Below are 17,947 nucleotides of genomic sequence, written 5' to 3' on the forward strand. Positions count from 1 at the left end.
AGTAGTAGGAGCCGCGGGATTCACTTTCAAGAATCAACCCTACTAGTGAGAAGCGAGGTGACTCACTTTAAATAAGAACCCCGAATAGTGAGAGAGGTAGAAAGTCACTTTAAAGAAACATGCCGATAAAATAAGTAAGGAATCTGTTTTCAAATCTGTTTGCAACCTTCTCGCAGTAACACATGCCAACTATGATTTTCTTGGCTAACTGTAGACCATTTCAAACCAGAAAACGTTTGTAATTGTAATCACCATATTGGATCCACCATTTTGATATTTAAAATTTTGACGTCAAATTCTGAATCAGCTGTCATAATGCCTCCCTCGGAGTATGTGTTCTTCTATATTAAATGATTGTTTTCTATCTATGTTTCAAAATCTTCTCTAACGTTCAAAGGTTTACCGTGGGCCTTTAAAACCGTACCAAGATCGAAATTTAAGAAAAATAGTTGTCCGTTCTTTTTCCATTTTTGTACAAATCTGCAAAGTTTCATTCAAATCGGTTTGTTACCCTTTCGTAAGTTTCCTTGTTAGAGACTCATTCAGTATTATCTCAATATAAAAAGAGTCTCACTGTCGTGAGAATGTTTCTACGTCATCGTCACGCACAAAGTAAAGGAACTGTTTGAATGGCGGGAGAGTTAATCAAAAAGGTGAATATATCCTTCTGAGCGTTTATGAACAAATGCAGCGACCACTTATGGTCATAGATAACTTCAAAATGCCTCTTGCAAATTTGGGAACGAGTTTTTTCTTTCGCAGTAAAACGTGTTTTAAATACCCACTTCTAATCCGATAAAGCGAAATGGAGACCAAACTTTTAGTCTCCTGGTTTAACGCGGTTGAAAGATTTAAGTAGTAGTGTAAGAAGCTAACTTGACGACAATCTTGTAATTTAAATATAAACAATTATGTAGTTTCTTTTTACATACTTTTAAATTCTTGTAGACTTATTTCTCTAAAACTGCGTGTACTTATCTCTTTTTCGCTATTATTCCACACTGTAGATAACTGAAATATTGTAACACTGTAGATAATGTTAATAGTGTGAGTATGTGTTTGACATTACATCATCCAGATATGGTATTGGTACCAGTACCATTTAGATCTTGCAGGTGATGTTGGCACCAGAATTCATTACATATAGTACGGTACCAAACGTGTTCAAAAAAACTGCCATAAATAGCGACATAAGTATTTTCCCTCCGCAAATATGAAAAAATGCATTTTGATCTCACTCTCATTTTTGTATTTCATCTAGTTTTTTTCTTTTTTCTTTTTTTTTTTTGCACATTTCGTTCCAACAAGTCGGTCTCCCAACTCGGAGCCAACAAGTACGCAAATACGCGTATAGGTAAATGTATCTGTCTCTCTGTGTATGAGCATTAATATCTGTCTTACTGTTTTTTTCGTAGAAGAGAGAACGAGGAAAGCATATGGGCTTTGTATGTTTCTCCATTTCTGCATGTGGTCATAACATTTCCACTTTGGAGTTCGAATATTTGTTTCGTAGTTTTTTGCTGCTGTGACACAGCCTGTCTTGCGTAATCTTGAAATGTCTGCCATACTCGTAGTCGGATCCAACTTCTCTTGTGTTGTGTATTCGGAACCGGAACTTGTACTCCAACTTGAGTTTGAACAGTTTACACATGCGCCATCAAGTGTTCTGTAAACCAGTATGTGTGCGTGAGAGAGAGAGAGAGCTGGAAATGAAAACAGACGCTAGCGGTGAGTGGACCGCTGCTCTACAATGTTTCAATAGTAGTTGAAATATGTGTTCATATTTCTACGTATGTTGTAGCCTTTTGTACTCTATGACCTGCTGCTGCTGGTCCTGGATTCAATTCGAACCGGGAGTGGGAGTTGGAACTGTATTTCAACTAAAATGGAACTGCTCATGCGTAATCAAGTGTATATGTGTGTGAACGAAAATTATGCTATTGTCTTTTATAATGGTTCGAAAACAGTGATTGTAACATCCTAGTCTTTGCGTAGTCTGATCTCGGGTACCGGCTCTGGTACTGGAACTTGACTCGGAGCTGGAGCATTAACCTGGAACAATTTGCGCATGCGCCACCAAGTGTTTCGTAAACCTAGTTTGTGTATGTTCCCGCATTCCTATCCTAGTTGGTACGTGAATATGGCTTAACACCTTACCAGTTCGGACCGGAAAAATTGTTGTGACATTTTCCGGTACAAATCATTTTTTTTTAAAATGCAGGAACTCCGTTAAAAACCACCTGGGCCTTCTGGCCGAATTTTGGGAAGATCCCAATAATTATAGAAAAATGTGGGAATGTGTGTGAACCGTGTGTATGCTCTGCCGAAATTGCTTCCTTCTGATGGTCTCACACTTCAACTAAAAACGTATGGCGCATACGGCAACTATTGGTACTGCCCTGCATACGGGATGGAGAAACTAGGGTAAGTGGAAAGAGTTGGTGAGATGTGCGGGGGAATAACCACACAAGTAAATGGGCACAGTGCTTGTTGGTACAGATACAGCGTTGCAACTTTCATTTGAGCAGTCCCGTCGACTCGCAGCAGCCTGCCTTTCACATGACATAAGTAAAGGAGAAGGTAAGTTGATATCAGGAGAGGTGCTGGTCGCAATTGGAGGAACGTGTATGCATATGTTCAAAACTCATTCTTCAAGAAACGATGGAACACAAAGATTGTGATATATGCATCTAACGGAGGCTAGCCTAAAACATATACACATCACATGATCGTATCGGGATACAATTATTGTTTCTATCTGCACACGTAGTACGAATTTCTGTTGCACCACAAAAAAACGTTTGGGACCAGTGTCTGAAAGGAAAGTTTATTCATTTGAACAAGACCTAAAACTAAGTATATGCTTAGAGGTATGCTATAATGGTCTTAGTTTGAAGCTTTACAAGTATATGTGCAAATCGCAGATTCACACAAACCTACATACGATATTCCAACTTTCACACTATTTTATTTCCTTCTTTTGTCAAACAACTTATTAGATTAAAGATAATAATATTCTAAATATTTATTTTAAGCTTTAACCAATAAATAGCTCACAGACAGAGTTTATCAGTTGGCCCTATACGGATTAGTTCAATTAATTCAATTATGTAATTGGAAAGACCTAAGATATTTGGGTTGGCAAGGGACAGGCAGCGACTGCAGCGTGTCATTTTTGCTGGGAATACGTATTCTGTCTGTCTCAGTAGAATAGCAGTGTGCTTGTATCGAGCAAACGGTTATAAAGTAAAATACGTTAAGTCTATTTTTGAAAGAGGACATATTACTAAATCTCGGCTCTATGGATTGAGCGTGGTGAAAGAGATAAGTGTGTTGAGTGTCGTGAGAAACTACATTCAAGTGACTTTCAAAGTGATGAAATCCTACAAAATTTACGGGGAAACTACATACTCGAAGACGATAAATGGTTTAAAGAAAATCCATGTTGACAGATCCCACCTACAGCTGTGCGATATTTCGATATGTGGATTCATAGATATTATTAACTATCGAAACCATTTAAAACCAATGTATTTAATATTTCGTTATTTCAATATTTTTCAATATTTCGGTATTTTTCAGTACCACGATATTAAAATTCTTCGATAATTTTATTGCTTTAATATGTTCATGTTTAGCAGTATTTAGATATTTTCACGGAAGCCTCTTCAATCCCAGATACTCATCTGCAATCGTACAAATTTATATGTTTGGGATTTCTATCGTAGAAAAGACATATTTGTGTATTTAAAATTGTGGTGCTATAAAAAATACATATGACGCTTTGTAAGAGGACACTAGCTACGTATATTTATATTTATAACTAAAGCTGCATAATCGAAAAAATAAAGAAAACCTGTGAATTTCAGTATATTTATTATCTAGTGCACTGTATATATTGGTATCGTTGAACTATCAAATTATGACCAAAATATATTAAACGTGTCAACCAAATTATCTCCTGTTCTGACTGTTGAGAACATATACAAAAACAGTTAGTAACATTTCTTCTCTCAGTTTGATATCACAAAACTTTTAACTTTAAGGACATGACTTACCTCCCGAAGCGGGTCCGGTGTCTAAATGATAATATTTATTATGTCCTTTCTTTCTCCTGTATTTTGTATCTGTTTCAGTTTGTATGCAAATCATCAGGACGGTTCCTATTTTTCTCAATACACAAAAAAAATCCTTCACTTAGCTCATTTGTAACGTTTTGATTTCGAACACCCAATCTAACTTCATCTCTGGTAGTTTTTGTCTTCAGCTTTCCTTTCTTTCATTACATAACTGCATCACATTCATCATTCCGTTTCCACAATTAATGCAGATTAAATATTCGCCTTCAGCCTTATATTCTCTATAGTACTTGGTTACTTGGAGATTTTTTTTCTCCTATATTACTTCACTAAGTTGAGTTCATCATTGTACATGGAGGTGAAAGAATGGATAAAAGTAAATATTATAGTAGATTTATTACCGTAGAGTCTCCTCAATTCCGTACCAGAGTGTCAATGTTTCTCCCTCTACACGTCTTCATTTTCCTAAGTTTTAAACTATATAGTAATCGAAATTAATCGGTACCTCAAGATGTAGGGAAGCGTAAGGATAATTGGCAAAATTTGGCTTATAATAATTTCCCAAAATAAGAAAAAATATTTATTTTTTTAATTTTGGCAAATCTAGTTTGAATTTTGGCAAGATTTTCTTTATTTTATCGACTTCTACACTAGTTTTCCATACTTTAATCTGAACTCTTGTCAGTTTCTAAAGCACAGGATATTTTTTATGAGAGATTCTAAATTAGAATGCACCATCCTTTCGTTAGTTCCAGGGTCTCCAATGGCATGGACCGGATACTGTGTGTCTACTGTGATTTCCATAAAGCCCTTGTCGTACTGAATATCTCGTTCTGGGACTTCTTTCGCACTTGGAGATATATGCTATACTTGGCTCGAGAAACGTCCGGCGAGGTTTTGGCCGCGAGGTTTTGGGCGGCGAGTTTTTAGCCCCGCGAGGTTTGGGCACGGGGAGATTTTGTTCCGCGAGGTTTTGGCCGGCGATGTTTCGTCCGCGAGATTTTGTCCGTATCCCTGCCGGTACACTTCCGGAGATGATTGCTCTCACAGTGATGTCGTTGCAGTTCGAGTGTAGAGGACTTCTGCCTGTGCTTTTTGTGCAGGAGAGAACATGTGCTCCTTTTTTGTCAACAGGATTTTTACGCGCTTCTTATTTATGGGGTTCGCAAATATCTTCTCCCAATCTTAACGAATTCCTATTCTAATTGATTCATCAATCAGGTGAAGGCCTAGAGGACGTGATGGAAAACTTTGAGCCAAGCACCTGCGTCAATGGACAATGCAGCGATCAGTCTGGCCTTCTTTTCTGGGTTGTCGGAAGACTGTAGTAAAAATGAAAAATTTGATTGTATGATAGGTTCTTCCTATGTGGATTGTTTAGCCCTGAAACTGAAGACGGATAATCGGAGCCCACCCAACAACGACCATGTGGACGAGCAAACTTGAACTTCAGAATCCCAGTGAAGATTGTTGTTCTGTAGGAGAGGTGATTTTATTAGACATTGAGAGCTGTAGAATGATGCCAAGAAGGTGGGAATAGCTAAATCTAAGGCTGTTCAAATGCCTAATACACCAAGATTAACTGAGAGAGATCTCTGAAGCCATGTGCTATCATCAAGGACACAATTTGGGATAGATTCCAAACCAGATTTTATACTGTTGTCATATATTTTTAACAAATCCTTCTTCTTTCCTGAACATCGCAGGAAATATAATATTCTTGGGATGGAAAATGATGTTCCAAGTAAGTAAAAGCAGAATGGGCAGGTATTGATGATAGATGTGAGAAATACATGTGTAACTGGTTAATCTTTTCAGTTTATAGAGTACTCATTGTTTCAGCAGAGGGATCAGCTCCAAGGAGGAAAGCGTTTGATGGCGAACTGAATTGGGTACCTGGAGCTACTTGGTTGTTTGACGAAAACAGTGTGCGATTTTGTTCATCTGTAGTTACAAGAAACTGATTTCACATTTCTAGAAATTAAGTTGCAGACCAACTGTAACTGCCTGTGTGTCGATCATTTTCAATGTATGTAATACAACAACCGGATCTACAGCTATTGCACCATCATCGAGGTACCAGATATTTAAGTCTGTCTTGATATTATAGAATATAGGCTGCAATGTTACGACAAATAATGCTGGACCTAATGGATCACCTTGTTGAACTCCTCTTTCTAATAAGATAATATCTTTGCCATAATGTAAATTCTAGCTTGCTGGCTTCACCATAGATTTTTTGTACATAGGGGTATATCGAAGGAAAACTTTCTTTGACGATAGATAGCATTGTATACCTGTCCATTTCATGGAATGTGTTAATAAAATCTATTTTTAAGAAAGCTTTGGGTTTATGGTGATGGTATGAGTAATAGATACGTGGTGTATGTGCGGCCGATTCAGCACCATATTGAATGCCTACTCCAAGTTGGTGTGGAGCAAGGAATTGGAGTAGTGGTTGTTTAATACCACCACAGATAATCTTCGATGCATGTCTGAATTTGAAGTACTTCCGATGCTGAGAAGGAGAATATATAAGTGGAAAGTCAGATGGAGGAAATAGATATCCAAGAGATAGCACATAGTGTTTATAAGGAAGTATGTGGAGAAGAACACCACGCCAACAAGTCTTCGGATCAATCAGTGAGACATAAAAAGCTAATCAAGGAAGCACAAAAGCAGCTCACCTGGGTCAGCATAATAAGGAGAACTAAAGGAGTGGAAGACAGGGAGAAAGGGACTGTAAAAGAGTGAAAATTGAAGACAAGTTATCTACATTTGTGAGACTGACCTTAGAGACTGAGCCTTGTAGTAGAGATTCTAATGGACAGGTAGGAAGAGAAAGTATAAGGAGAAGGAAAAATCTAATAACATTTTGAAGAAATGTAAATGATTGCCTTGGAATATTGAAATAGACTAAGTGTCATTTCGAGAAATTTGCTAAAACAATTAAGGACGGGAAAAGAAATTAGGCAAGAAATGAAAATGGAGGGAGAAAGGAAAATCAACTTCATCGACATGATATTAGAGAAAATTGGAGGAAAATTCGAGAAAACTGGGTACAGGAAAGAAACCAATGTTGAGATATACTTCATAAGAAAGGTAACGTAGACATAAGGACCAAGAAGAATTTTATACGAGACATGATAAAAAGGGTGAAAAATATAGATAGCGACGACCCTTATTGTTCTTTGGTCTGGGGATTTTATACTCCGTTCTTTGTCAAACAAAACCTTGAAGAAAGACCTGAAAACTACTTGTTACCTACTGTTGAGATGTATTTAACAGATTTAAGTGAAGTCGAATACTATCTCAATTTCATATGTATTTCTTGTTATTGAATTTCTTCGTATTATAATAAAGTTTGTTATCTCTTTTGGGAAATTGGTTGTTGTAATTCCCACTATAACTAGTAACCTGCTATACCGCTTAAAGTCATACAAGGTCACGGTTTCCGCTAATTTTCTGTTTTATTTTTGTTTTTGTTTTTTTTTTTTTTTGTCTCTGTGTGCGTGTGATAGTTTTGGATTTATCTCTTTAATACCAAACAATTCAGTACTGAGAATTTCCGATGACCTATAATTCTATATGTGTGTTTATTCCGCAACAAAATTATTTACAGTGCATTTTATGCTCTTTCTTTTGATAATAGTATATTTTGGGATAGAATGTAAGGGATCCGAGATTTTTTTTTAAAATTATATCACGCTATTTTAGGAGGATTCTGGTTTAGGCCCCATTTTACCAAGATTGTTGCACCAGCGCAAATCTGAATAGGATACAAATTTAGTATGCCATTTAGATGTTCGTAATACATAGGTTTATCAAGTTTTTAAAACAACCTCACTTAATGCAACCAAAACCTAATTATTCACTGGACTACTGGTTTTAAATCCTTGTTCGTGGCAGAAAAGAAACATGCCTAAAATGACTTTGGTTTTCTAAATCTTTGATCTGCATTTTAAGTTTTCTTAACACTGAATTTAACATTTTGTGTTATATGTATTTCTCGTTTACAGAGAAGAGTTACCAAATATTTTTTCTAATTAAACAAGATTTGCAAAGTAATCACAAAATATAATTTACATTGCAGAAATGTAAATTACAAAAAATGTAACAATAGAATTGAATGGTTGTTTTGTTTCGTATTTTCAAAATATTTGTGTGTGAACTGAGCGTGTTTGTAATTTTCTTTTGTACCACCATTGAATGCCTTACAGAAACACATTGCTTAGTTGGCACATACATTGGAAGAAGCTTTTTATATTATTTCCAGCGTTTGGTGATTTTGGTAATGCAATTTTTATATTTCTTTTTGTAGAAAACTTGAATATTATTAAAAATAATTATAAGTTCTATTACGTCATCACTAGGATAAGTTTATGTTGAAATTATGTATAGTAATTATTATCCACTGAAACTGTTCTATATCAGGAAAATTTGATTAATATGCTTTACTGAATTTAGATATTAGGCTTTTAACTTTTGCCTAGGTTTACTTCATTCTTAGGATATTAGCCATACCTTCTTTACGCTTTACTCTTTCCAGAAGTCATCTCACCATTTCCTCAAATTTTAGTAAAAGAGCGCTGATATAATTTAGAGTACCAAAGATTGGAAATTCTAAAATGTAAGTATGTCATACTGTAAAATATGTGCCAAGATGTATTGAAAAATATTTACTAACGTGATAAATTCAAATAATTGTGTCAGAAGGGCTAAGTGAAGAAATACCGTTTCCTGCGAGAACATGAGGTTAAACACAACTTCCATTCCAGCGGTGGAATGTTGCCAAGCTCTCTCGTTTATCCCTCAGAAAAGAAGGATATTTTTTTCAAACTCATGTTCTGTAGATGCAGACAGTCTTGATTTTTTTGATTGGTTTGATTTTTTGCTTGTTAGAACGAATTGCTTTGATTTTTTGTTAAACAATAATTGCTCTGAAGGATGCTGACTATTTGAACCTATAGTTTTCATAAAGTGATTGTTCAACAGAATATTAATAAATGGATTACTGGTAAGATTGCCACTTGATTCAATTTCAATGTTTTCTTCAATTACTCGTTATTTAGTATGTTTCATGTTAATTATCCTCCGTAATTTGGCGGTCTTGTTTTAAGATTTTATTATACTTTTTCCAATTTTAAGATATTTTTGTTTTTTATATAGCTTATATAGTACCCTGTCATGTTACTTGGTAACTCTAATCTCTTATATGATAAATTTGAAGATTTTAAGTTCTTATTAGAAACTTTTATTGTTGTAGCTATCCAAGATTTTATTATTTGTTATTGGAATTGGGCGAAGTTCTCTTTTAAATGCCTCATTGAAGTAACGAGTGTATGCGTCATGGAAAATGTTACAAGCTTCTTTAAAAGATTTTTTGGCGTATATATCCTCCCAGCTTTCATGACTAGGTATAAAATTGAAATGGGAGATATTCGTTTCATTAAAAATTCTTGTGTATGCGGATTTGAGTTTCGAGTGTGTTTTGATTACCTTTATGTACAATGAAAATATTGAAATGAAATAAGTGAGCTTCATGATCCCGTAAGTCACTCTTTATGACTCTAACTGTGTTGTTTATATATATTTTTGTTATAAAGTAATTGATCGATTACGCTACGACTATGATAAGTTATTCTTGTAGGTACATTGACCATTTCTGTTAAATTATACGTATTTAAGAATAGGTTGAGTTGTTCATCGATATCAGTTACAAGGAAATTTACATTCAGACCATCTACTATAACAGGATGTTTATTAGACTGAACAAAAGAGTCCATACTTAATTCAAGGTTTTCTATAAAAATATTCAGATTGCAGTGATGAGTTCTATAAACACATATTACAAAAAGTCATGAGACTTATTGAAATACATAATAATAAAGTTATACGAAACTAAGGTATCTATACTGGTGAGAATGTGCTTTCTTGTTGATTTTATCTTCGTAGCTGAAAGAACAAACGAAGCAGGAACAACGAACAAATAAAATGATCCATCCATGCTGGAATGAGAAACGAGAAAAAGAAAAAGGTGTTGAATTCGATTGTCTTTTAAAGTCAGTTATATTTCAACTGACGTAACTCTCAGCGTGTGCTCATATTAGCTTGTAGGCTAACCACTAAACCTGTAATCGTTACAACATCGATTATTCTTTTCAGTTTTTAATGATATTATCCTTAGCGCATAGATATTTCCTTTAATTAACTATAATTCAAGAAATTACTTGTATATGTGTATATATTTAACGAATCAATCGAAGACATAAGCTTGTTTTAAGAATAGCATTTTAAATGGGCGTCTAGACTTAACGTCGGTATATTATACATGAATGTTAAATACTAATTAAGGAAAACTTGTAATGGCAATACATCTCGTTTCAAGTAGCTTAAAGTCTATAAAGTACGTTGAACTCCAGAATAATCAACCAAATAAGATTCAAACTGTGTAACTAACGACGATTTATTAGCTTTTCTATTAAATGTTTGTGTTTCGTGTACAAATTGGAACTACCTAGCTTTTCCTTTAAAAATAACCTGTAGTATATACTTGTAATTTCGCAACTATAATGAAAATTCCGCACATTCTTGTACCGTTTAGAATGAGACTGATATTGTCATATAACGATAAAGTTATAACCTTCCTTATTGTTTTATCAAAAATGAGAAATTATTTTCAAATATCTCATTCAACACTTTCAAATAATTTCAATACGTAGTGGGTATGACGTAGTCACTACCATACGCCTATTAATGTATAGGTACTAACATCAAAATGAGAGGACGACCCTCTTGAAAGAAGGTCAAATAGAAAGGATTATATTATTAACGGAGGATCATACCGGAATAATGAACCAGATTCGCTGCTTTTGTATTACGAATAATTTATATAGAAACATAGTATTCACAAATAGTTATCGTCCATTTTATCATAAGGTACTACAATCTTTACCTAACATAACAAAAAGCATACATACTTTATAAAAGACTCTGTCCTCTTTTCTCAAACCCGTTAAATATATATTTATTTAACTTAGACTATATTACATTCTAAAGAACCACTTTTGGACATGAACTATCTAGGACGGAAGTCTAAGGACGAATATTTAACCGTGCATAACTTGTACAATAGATTAAAATTCAGAACTAAATTGAATGTGGACACCAAATATCAAATATTAAACCAGATGTGAAGGACGAAACATATTAAAATTCGGTTTATATATTTGGTGTAGAGGTCTAATGTGAAGAATTTGACTGTGACAATTTCCTATACGGCACAATATTTTAAAATCTGTTTTCACATTAGTCAATGTATCATCGACTACTATATAACACAAAAGTTGTGACCGCAATGTCAAAGGTAAAATACTTAATTATGTGTAGCCAATAAACAGTACAACATATTAAAATTCTGTATCCAAACAAAGCAATTGTCATTGACATTATATACGGCAAAAATTGTGAAAGATCAAATATCTAACTTTGTATAACTCGAAACTGATACGATATATTAATTATATTTTCTAACTCAGCAATCTTATATTGACTATTATATATACACCAAATTTGTGAACCTCGATGTAAAAGGTTAAATATTTACTTGTTACAACATGTTAAAATTTGGTTTGCTGTTTCATTGTAAGGACCTCAAAGATTTGATATGAAAAAAAGCTGAGATCTCAAGTCAACTATTATGGGCATGATAAATTTGTGAAACCCTATTTAATATATCATGAATTTCTTCTTAAAAGCTTCTATGTCAGTCAATATTTCTTTCTTTTTTCACCCTCTTCCAAGACTCTTTTTATCTCATGTTCGTGAAGTTGATTTATGTAGAAGCAAGTAGTTCAAACATTAAATTTTGTGATTTCTTTCCTTCATTTCTTTCTTAATTTTCTTTCCTTTACTTACAAACAAGAATTTTTTAAATATTTATGTACCATACACAATTATAACCATTATCATTACCACTACATATACTAGTTCAAAGTTCCTTTGATATTGACACATTCAGTTTCGGTGCAGCATCTTGGAACTTCGTAATAGTTCGTACATTTTTGTCCTACCAGAAAAATAATATATCACTCAAATAAACCAAGAGGGGTCATTTCAAAATGTTCAAAAATTTTCAACTTGTACAAAAAAGTTAAATCCATATTAAACATTTTAAATTTCTTAAAAACTTCAATTGCCTGTATTACGACTATTTCAGATTTGAAATTTAATTAGCACATAATTCTGTACTTTTTCTACTCCGAAGACAATTTGTACCAATGTAAAAAACGAAGGATGATCATCTAAAATTTGAATTGTCTTTATTCTTGCGCTGCTATATCTTCAATTTTGTATTTTAAGTAACACAGAAGTCTCTACGATTGTCGGATACGTCTGTAGCAACCAGGACAAAGGTACTATTCGAATAAGCGACCAAGAGTCATTACAAAATTTGCGGACCAATTTTGTATTCCAAATTTTCAAATCAACATTTACCATATCAAAATTGTGTACCAGTCCCATATCTTTCTATACATATAATGAAAAGAAAATGTACATTATAAATAAGCGAAGGAAAGCAATATTAAACTTTGTAGTTTCATTTAGTTTAGTGCGATCTTTTCAAACGCTAAGTAACTAACTCAGTACCTTCTTACTGAATATTTATGTTCTATGTTTTTCTAATTACACATATTTAATAATCTATATAAAGCGTATCCAAAATGGGGTCTATAGTATTTAATTTAGACAGAGTAAATCTATTTTGTAATGTTTAAAAATCTGATTATTATCTTTTAAAATGGATGTATAATTTCTGCTATGATGAATTTCAATGAATAATTAATGCCCCGTTTGTGCAACTGTGTTACATAGGGGTCGTTATAAGGCTTACTGTTTCCTTGTGTAATTTGTGCCATGCTGAATAGAGATTCGAAAAAAAATGTAATAAATTAAGCCATCTGTTATGATAAATAACCGTTAAAAAGTGAGGTTTATCCGTTCGTAACAGAGTCTGCATTTAACATAATTTGTGCTATGTCATTTAGTTTTTGAGAGCGTGTTGTAGTCCTTCATAAAAACTTAACCACCAATCTATAGTTATATTGTAAATTCTGCTATGATAGAAATTGGTTGACGAAATGTTTTAGTAATTTCTATTATTATTAATAGGGTTATTTAAGACAGTTTTCTTACCCTTTACAAATTCCTTGCCTTTAAATAGTGGTTGAAAACGTGCTCGTGCTCTTGCCTAAGTTTATGTTGGTAACGTGGGGTTTAAATTATGCTCGCGCTTTTCGAAACATTGGAGAAGATATTCTTGTACCATTTTATAATATGGGGTAGGAAAATGCGCTTAGTTCCTTTTACGTTCTTACGCTCAATTTTTGCTTACAAACGGTTGGAAAGTGCTCATAATATTTTATTAGATTCTTATATAATTTTTGTTATGCTAAAATAATAGGTTGGTATATCTGTTCATATTCTCTGACTCTCATTTGTGCTGTGCTAAGTTTTTGAAAATGTGCTTAGGGGATGAAAAACGAGCCTTAATCCTTTGTCAGCATATCAGAAAGGGGCCGTACAAGGGCCCATTTTAGCATACGTTATGATGTGTAAATTCCCAGGAAGATTTTTTTCGGGAATAGTCACCGAATGATTCCCCAAACTGGGAATTTTCCGGAAGTTTATGTACACTCATGTCCAAGATTATTTTCGCATGTCTATAAATATGTTGTTAGAGAAATATAGTTTGATGACGAATTCGCCCCGTATTTCTTATAGTGTTAGTACGTGTATAATCGGCGAAAACATCTACGTGGAAAGTTTTATGCAATAAGATCAGTAAATAAGAACAATAAAATGAAAATAAAACATTATTGTAAATTAGCAAAATTTTTTTACTCATTCTAATTTTCGTATTTATATTTCTTTTCCTATGAAAATTACCACAAATATACATTTTCTGATTAAACACATACTATCAGTATTAAAAGTACCCTGCAAAACCATTATATAATTATTTTCTTACAAGAAAACAGTTATAGATATGCGCCAATCAATTTGGACATGAGTGTACAATCACAAAGCATTCTATTGCTATATGATATTGCTATATGTATTGCATTCAATTACTATATTATGATTTCAAAGTTAAATTCGTTTTCACATCACAGTATTACTGTCGCCCCAAAGGAGTCTTCAAAATGTATATTCTGAACGGTATTGTGTTATCTTATAATACTTTATTATATTTAAAGAGTACGCATAAATGTATATTTACTTACAATATCTACTTATTTACTTATATATTATATATTTATATTAAAGTAAATGTGTGTGAAAAATGGTATACTTAGTACACATACATAACCAATAAACAGTATACACTTATATGTAAGTGGATTTTCTAAACTTGACCCTACTACTGATATAAACATGTTAAACATGTTATAAACAAATAAGGTTGGGTAACTGCCAGAAGAAACAGGTCTCACAATTAACCCTAGAAAGGCAAACTTCACTATCAACCCATTAAAGGTAAACATACGTAATATTTACGTACACACTAAATAATGATCTATAAATATACGATTCATATAGAAACTCTTATTGTTGATTTGCTCAGGGTTCCAAAATTGAAATTTTATTGTTTAGATAGTATTACAGCACAACTATTATCCGGGGCCGTAATTTGTGGGGGCAGAGGTGACAACTGCAACCTAGGGAAGCTCTCCGAGGTTTGAGGGGCCCCATTTTAAGAAAAGAAATTTCTAACTATATATACGGTATGAATATGAAATTATAAATGAAGCATCAAACAGGTTCGCTACATTACATAAACAAAACAGCACACAAAAGGTAAATAAAACAAAAATGAGTCGTGAGCCCACTTCAGTAAACAAATATTTACTATTAGGGGCTCTAGAAATAATATTTATTCGTATGACTTTGAGATTTGTCAATATTGTCCCCTTAATTAATTGTCATGTATGGAACGGGCCCAGGGGCGTAAGTAACGGCCCCGCAGATCTTGCCGTGTGGGAGGGCCCACAGGCTCCGGGGGCCCATAAAGAGTAAAAGAAAATGGAAAGAGAGGGGGCACAAGAATTAGAAAAACAACTTTTCTAGGGGGCCCAAATACACATATTAATGCTTGCCCCCTGCCCCCAGAAAAAATCTAAGTAACGGCGCTCCTATTATCCTAAATCTTTTAGAAGTACATAGAAAAAAAGCAAAATAAACATTATTAACACTTAAGAACAAACTCTGAGAAAGTCTAGATATATCACTGATTATTTTTTGTTATTAGGAAATATTGAATTGATATTGAATAGCTCTTTCACATTATATGTCAGATTGGTTCGCAAATCACACACAGTTATAACACATTTTGATCTGATGTTCACCACATACTGGCTTATTGCAGTTATAGCAGTGTTCCTTCTTGGGATCTTCCCACTTGAATCTGTCATTGGATTTGTGTTCCAGGGATCATTCTTTCCTAGCAATTCACTAACACCACTAATTTTCACTTGCCTTTCGTCAAATGGAAGTTCATTTGCCTTCTCATCTCTAAAATATACTGCCCTCTCTGTGTGATTTTTATCCAGATTCTTCTCTTGAATGCGTGGCGAGACTGCTATTTTCGTTCTTACTACATGTGGAAACTTTCCGCTTCTTTGGTTGGATTTGAGGTTTCACATTCCTGACACAAAATATTGCTCAATATCATTTTCACTGGGGTAGTAATCTGGATCTTTGTCGGAGTCATCTGCTTCTTCTTCTGATCTCACATCAAATTCAGCGTTATCTTCCTCCATTTCTGAATCTGAGGTTCCTCTAATATCCGTAAAATAGCTTCCTTGCTATTTATTGCACCGCACTCGTCCATTTTTGTAATAATAATTAAATATTTATGAATGACAATAGTCCATTAATGGTAAACATACGTAAAAAATGCGTGCAAGAAAACTAACGCTAAATGTAAACACACGCTAAACTTACGTATAATATTTTACGTTAAAAGGTAAACATACGCCAAATTTACGTATAAGGTTCTACACTCAATCGTTTGGCACAGACAATATAACACTTACCAAAGTAATTAACGTCGGAACATCAAGCCAACTAACCCGCGATAGCATATCTAGAGGTTTGTATTCCTACACACAATTCCTGCTACGTCACATCAGTGTTTCCAACTCGTACACGTAAAATTTACGTAGTTTACCTTTCTAGGGTTAATCAACATTTACAAATACATATTTATATTCACAATATCTCCAAGACACTGATATATTTTTATAATTTTGCACACAAACTACCAAACACAAAATTTATTTCTACCTATTTCTCAAACTTTTATGGTGTAATTCACATGTAAGGGAAATCTGAGTTTTTCTCAGACATTTGAGTCAGAAACAAGAGACACACCAACGTCTATTTCAAACAGTGGTTTGGGTGTACTAATAGTACCTATTTCATCTCTATTTCTACATAATTTCTACATTTCTTTAAAAAGAAGTTCCTTTTCAACATTTGTACGTTAGTACTTTTCTACTATTTAGTACAAATGGAAATACAACTTAGAAGATCATATTATTAGTTACATAAAGTACAGGCAACGAATTTAGTTTTTTAACAACCAAATTATTTATTTAAAACCTACAAGCAAATCATAATAAATGAAAATAAAGCAATTAGTCACATGGATCATATAATTTTTAGGATAAAGTAAAGAAATCGAAATAAATTCCTTCCCGGGAAATTATATGGCAGGGGAAAAACCCGAGAATATTCCCGCTGGCCATAACTAGGCACACCTGTTCGATACTTGTGGGCAAACACGTCTCGACTCCGACAACCAAAACCCCCACACTGAGTAAATGTCAAAACGCATATACAAAATGTCATAACCTGCACACAAATGGACAAATCTCCAAAATCCACTAATGATCGTAACTTCCACAGCCAAAACTCCGTCACAGGTAAGATCTCATAACCCTCACCGGTCATAAATTCCACACAAATGGGCGAAACTCCTACACGTAATAACGGTCACAATCTCCACGTAAATGAAAAAATTCCTAAAAAAAAATGGACAAAACTCCCACATCATCGGAGAAATCCCCAATAATTTAAAATGATCCAACTAGCACTTCTTTTATGCTTCACACGCTGAAAATAATAAAAGGAAATCGAAAGAATGCTTATGATCTAAAGTGGACAAGTTGATAGGTGGACAAGTCCCTTGATTTATAGATCTTAAGCGATGTCGGGACATGCTTTTATTATTTTCAGCGTAGTAAACTTTCAACCAGGGTCATTTCAAAGTGTGTGACATTTGTCTGATTGTGTGGGACTTTCTGTCATTTGTGTCGCAGCTGTGACCATTTGTCGTGTGGAATTTTTTTCCATTTCTGTACGCTAGTGGGGTCCTGCTACCAGTGAAGTTTAATTTGTATTTAAACGGCATCACAAATGATAACAATTACCTTAACTATGATAAAAATTTATGAATCCATATTACATTGGTCGATATCGATATTTTACGGTCACGAATTCACACCACTGAGTGCAAATAATAGCTTATATGGTTGTAACACTACTGATTTACGCGACCCTGAAAGCTAATAATTCCACTCTAGTATCAAAAGTTTCCCATCGCTCTTATATGTTGCTCTCTTTTGCTACCCATTGGTGTGTTAGGAATGTTACCCAAGCAGCACTCCTTTCCAATTCCAATGTGTACGATTTATGGTTGACACAACTTAAATCATACCAAATGTAAGTAGGAAAACTCACACACACATACATACAGACTGTTCCATAAATCGTGTAATTTTCTATGGTACTGGGAGAAGATG

General features: G+C 34.0%; 1 long non-coding RNA gene across 3 annotated transcripts in view; it reads left to right on the top strand.

The window, feature by feature from the left end:
- The window catches only part of LOC145683311 (uncharacterized), a 621,166-nt gene that overhangs the window by 63,038 nt on the left and 540,181 nt on the right, over positions 1–17,947 (top strand). Inside the window, exon 2 of one of the 3 annotated variants that reach the window (XR_014131019.1) lies at positions 8,629–8,709. The exons of 1 other annotated variant lie outside the window; for it this stretch is intronic. This is a non-coding gene — a long non-coding RNA (uncharacterized LOC145683311). Of the gene's footprint in view, positions 1–8,350; positions 8,371–8,628; positions 8,710–17,947 lie in introns of those variants that run through there. One more of the 3 variants, XR_014131017.1, reaches the window with a different exon arrangement.

This window comes from Thermobia domestica, chromosome 4 (genome assembly GCF_964235325.1).
Source record: "Thermobia domestica chromosome 4, izTheDome1.hap1.1, whole genome shotgun sequence".
In the NCBI taxonomy this organism is placed as follows: Eukaryota; Metazoa; Arthropoda; class Insecta; order Zygentoma; family Lepismatidae; genus Thermobia; species Thermobia domestica.